The 4,318-nt window shown below is 40.6% G+C and overlaps 1 protein-coding gene across 4 annotated transcripts in view; it reads left to right on the top strand.

Annotated features, from left to right (window-relative positions):
• CREBBP (CREB binding protein) overlaps positions 1-4,318 on the top strand; it is a 135,487-nt gene that overhangs the window by 37,524 nt on the left and 93,645 nt on the right. Inside the window, exon 1 of one of the 4 annotated variants that reach the window (XM_015560129.1) lies at positions 1,613-1,733. The exons of 2 other annotated variants lie outside the window; for them this stretch is intronic. The gene's annotated coding sequence lies outside the window, so the exon portion shown is untranslated. Of the gene's footprint in view, positions 1-1,612; positions 1,734-2,267; positions 2,363-4,318 lie in introns of those variants that run through there. One more of the 4 variants, XM_015560128.1, reaches the window with a different exon arrangement.

The raw sequence follows: 4,318 nt of genomic DNA, 5'->3' as shown, positions 1-4,318 counted from the left end.
GGCACGAGCTACTACTTTCATCCGTCAGGCTACTCCTATTATGAGACTTAACAAAATTCATCACAGAGAACAAAGATTCACAAGCGTATGTGGATGAAACCAAAACACTGGTCGGATCTAGGAAGGAAGGCAGGGAGAGTTAAGGCAAAAGCATAGAAATTGCTCTTCCCCTCTCCCGTCAATCCATGTCTATGGTCTTTAAGATAACTTGTTATGTAAAATTATTTATCTAAGATGCACCTACACTGAATTTATTTGAAAAATAAAAAAGTCTATATTAAGAAAAAAAAAAGTAAATGGAAGATTATAAGAGAGGGTTTCACGTGCCAGCAAAAGTTACTGGCGTGCCATGTTTGGCATGCGTGCCAGGGGTTGCCCACCCCTGTTCTATACCCTTTCAGTTTGGTCTAAACTTTTCAATATCTGTGTTATAGTCAAGTAGCACAGGTACATTGTAAATGATTCTAGCAACTTTCCATTCATGTTTGCAAGTTGACAGTTACATTTTTCTAAGCTTACTACCTTAATTGATGAAGTGAGTTAGGTGAGTAGTAGAAGTAGTCTCTGGGTTAGTGGAGATAATCTTTCTATTCTTTGGAAGCTCAGAGCTTGTTTTCTTATTTTTATAGTTGTCATATCATAACACAAGTAGAAAATGAAAATATTTGTCCCACACACTAAGGTCAGCAGAGGAGACTGTTTGCAGTCAGAAGTGATCACTGAGGCTGATGAATCAGTATTTTAGTACACCAGTTGGGAAGCTCTGGGTTGGGGTTTGGCTAGGACTTTGTACCAAAGCCAAGGATTTGCTGGCCCAATGGATATAGATAGCACAGAGGACCTCCCATATATGCTGTCAATGGGACACAAAGCTATCATCATCCTGTAAAACCAACTCCAAGGGCATATTATGTTCAACCTTTTAGCATGTGTTGTTCACTTGCATGCTTGTCCACTCCATGACTGTTCATTCCAACTAGTAGCTAAAATCCTTATGGCAGATGCTGAGAAGATAGAAAGGAGACTGTTATTCCTGACTTTTCTATTTCCCCTCCAACTAATAGTGACTCTCATTTGTGCCTGCCTTAGAACTGGCCCACAGTTCTTTGATTTTTCTCTGTTCTTGGGGCCAGTGTAGGGGTTTTTGTTCCCAGGTACTGCCTGATACATGGTCTCTTTTTGTTTGGTTTCTTTTCCAAATAGTAATTAAGCACTCATTATGTGCTGGGGCCCAAGGACACAGAGATGTATATTCCAGGAAGGCAAGTTTTATCCTGGTTTTGTGTCTAAGACAGATCCAGGATGGATTGTTATAAGTATTATTATGGCAGATAATACCATTGAGTCATGTAGGTTTTTTATACTTTCCATAGCATATCTGTAGTACATGCCTTTGCCAAAGTAGAAAGAGAAGCATTGTCTAGCCCAGGGGTGGGCAAACTTTTTGACTGGAGGGCCACAATGGGTTCTTAAACTGGACCGAAGGGCCGAAACAAAAGCATGGATGGAGTGTTTGTGTGAACTAATATAAATTCAAAGTAAACATCATTACATAAAAGGGTACGGTCTTTTTTTTTTTTTAGTTTTATTCATTTCAAACGCCCTCGGGGCGTAGTTTGCCCACGGCTGGTCTATCCCTTTTCTGTGGATAGCTGTCACTCACCTACTTGCCAGACAACTCAGACTTCAGCAGTTCTTGATTGATGGACCAAGTATGCTAGAATTTGCTCCAGGTACTATCTTTGCTTCGGTAATAAAGGCTATTGTAGGCCTTGTTTAGTTTTTTCCCCCAACTAATAAAGAGGTTTTCTCATCAGGTTTCATACTTTAGAGTCCCCATCCTTGGGGGAGAAGGCAGGTAGGCCTCCAGATCTGGCACTAGTATTTTTTTCCTCTTCTTTTTACCTAGTTTTTTCTTTCTTTGTACACAGGGACTAGTGTAGCTCAGTTGGTTGGAGCGTCATCCTGTACACCAAGGAGTGATGGGTTTGATTCCCAGTTAGGTCTCATACTCGGGTTGCAGGTTTGATCCCCTGTTGGGGCGCATGCAGGAGGCGACTGGTCAGTGTTTCTCATGCTTTCCCTTCCTCTCTCTTAAAAAAAAGTCTTTATTCTCTTTTTGAAATGATTGATTGATATACTTGGTTACAAGAATGCTTTCTCATGGGAAAACGTGGTAGACCTATAAGACGTTTTTTAATTTAGATTTCATTATAGGAGAGCTTGCCTTTTTAGGTACTTAATATAGTTAACTTTTCCTGTTTTCTCAGATTGAACTTGAATTAATGCTTAAAAGGGCTCTGGAAAAAATGGAATAAAAGGAAATTTTTAACATGTATGGGTTGCTGCTGAATAAGACAATGTAAATATTCCATAGGTTTTAATTTGTTCATATTTTATATAAATGCTACCATCAGCTTAACAGTTGCTTATTTCTGCTGTTCTGCTTTATGAATTTTATTGAAAAGATTACATGGTGTTTCTTAAGCAGCTATACTCAAATCCTGGTGAACTTCAGTTGAAAATAAAGCCAGATTTACTAAATTGTTATCAAATAACTGTCAGAAAATTAGAGTAAATATTTTTGTCTTGATTTGACTATTTTCTTTTGAGTATTGATGTTAAAAATATGTGTGTTAGCCTAGACTTGGGAATGTTCAATCTGATAAAAGGACAATAGATGTAGAACAGGAATTAAGAAATCTAGAAGTCTCTAAAAGCTAATGGCTTTTACCCACTCTGCAGGCAAGGACTAGAGAATACCCTCTGGTTCTGCCAGGCTCTGCCAGGAAATGGTTTGGGACCCAGGGTCCAGGGTGGGGACCTTACTTAGGAGCTGGGCAACAGTGGTCGGTTGGAGGACTGTCCTTTGGTCCTCCTCCCTGTTAGCTCTAACCGGTTACAGACAGGCTGGGATAGACCCTGGACTGAGAGACCTGAGCCCTGACCTTAGTTAGAGTCTGACCTTCTGCACGTAGCCTTGACTTGTTTTGGTTCGTCTGTAGAATGTATTTGTTCTAGGCTGGGGAGGGGAAATTTTTCAATTTTTTAAATGTATAGTCAGTCCCTATTAGCTGGACGTTCGTTACCTGCCATCAGGTAACGATGGCAGATAGCAAAGTTTGACTTTGATTTTACCTTGGTTCTTGCACCATGAGGATCAAGACCACATTGAAATAGTTTTCTTCACTATTGAATGGCCAAAAAGAAAAAGTGAAAAATATTCCTGATGAAATATATCAGAGTGTTCCAAACACCCTGAAACACTTCAGTGCAGACAGAAAGTGCTTTGCCCCAGAAGTTGACCAGACAAGTTGTATTCAAGAGACCAGACAGACCCACCCCCACCCCATTTTCAACCTGGCAAGGTGATCATATGAATGTTGTAAAAATATTTGCAATGTTTTAAAAACAGGTTTTTTGCAACATGTTGGGTGAACTTTGAGACCCACAGGACCCCTTTGGAAGCTCTTTGGTCTCTTGCTATTTATTTCCCTCTCTACATTGAAGGGGGTGACTAGAAGCACAAACTGTCTATCCTTCCCCTCCCTCAGCCGCCGTCTACTTTGGTTCGGGGATGCTGGCGACTTCCAGTGTGACTTGGATTTTCTTTGTCCAATTGGTGGTTATAAGAAGTGAGCTCCATGACAAGGAGGAAAATTGCCTCTGCACAGAACTAGGCTTGGCTCACAGCAGGAGCTTAGAGAATACAGGCAACCCCCACTTTTTAAAAAATCCTTACCCAAAGATACCTATTGATGAGAGAGAGAGAGAGAGAGAGAGAGAGAGAGAGAGAGAGAGAGAACACAGGATCAAACCTGCAACCTAGGTCTATGCCCTAACTGGGAATTGAACTTTCCACCTTTTGGTGAACGAGGTGATGCTCCAACTAACTGAGCCACCCTCCAGGGCCAGGTATCCCCCACTTTTGATTCACATTATGTCATTTTGCTTTTGTCAAAAACCTACATTAGTACCTGTTTTCACTAACTGAAAGAAATTTGAAGAGGATTTTTGCTTTTACGAAAAAAGGTGAAAAGTGAAAATAGCATTCAGCAGTTGTTCTGCAATAAGCCAGATGCTTGCACTGAAGGTAGCCCAGCTGAGCTCCTTCCCCAGGAGCCACACTCAGCATCTCAGCACCAAGCCACTGTAGCTTTGAACTATGTTTGTGAGCATCTGGGCTTTCTCTTGATGTTGTTCATCCATTAACAAGATGTATCCTAAGGTATCAGAAAAAACCTAAGAGAGCTCACAAGGGTGTTAAGTTTAGGGTAAAACTGGGTGTAATTAAGCATTTAAAAAATATTTTTATTCA

Source organism: Myotis davidii, unplaced genomic scaffold (assembly GCF_000327345.1).
Source record: "Myotis davidii unplaced genomic scaffold, ASM32734v1 scaffold555, whole genome shotgun sequence".
NCBI lineage: Eukaryota > Metazoa > Chordata > Mammalia > Chiroptera > Vespertilionidae > Myotis > Myotis davidii.
The sequence above is the reverse complement of the archived record's forward strand: the minus strand, read 5'-3'. Positions and strand labels throughout refer to the sequence as shown.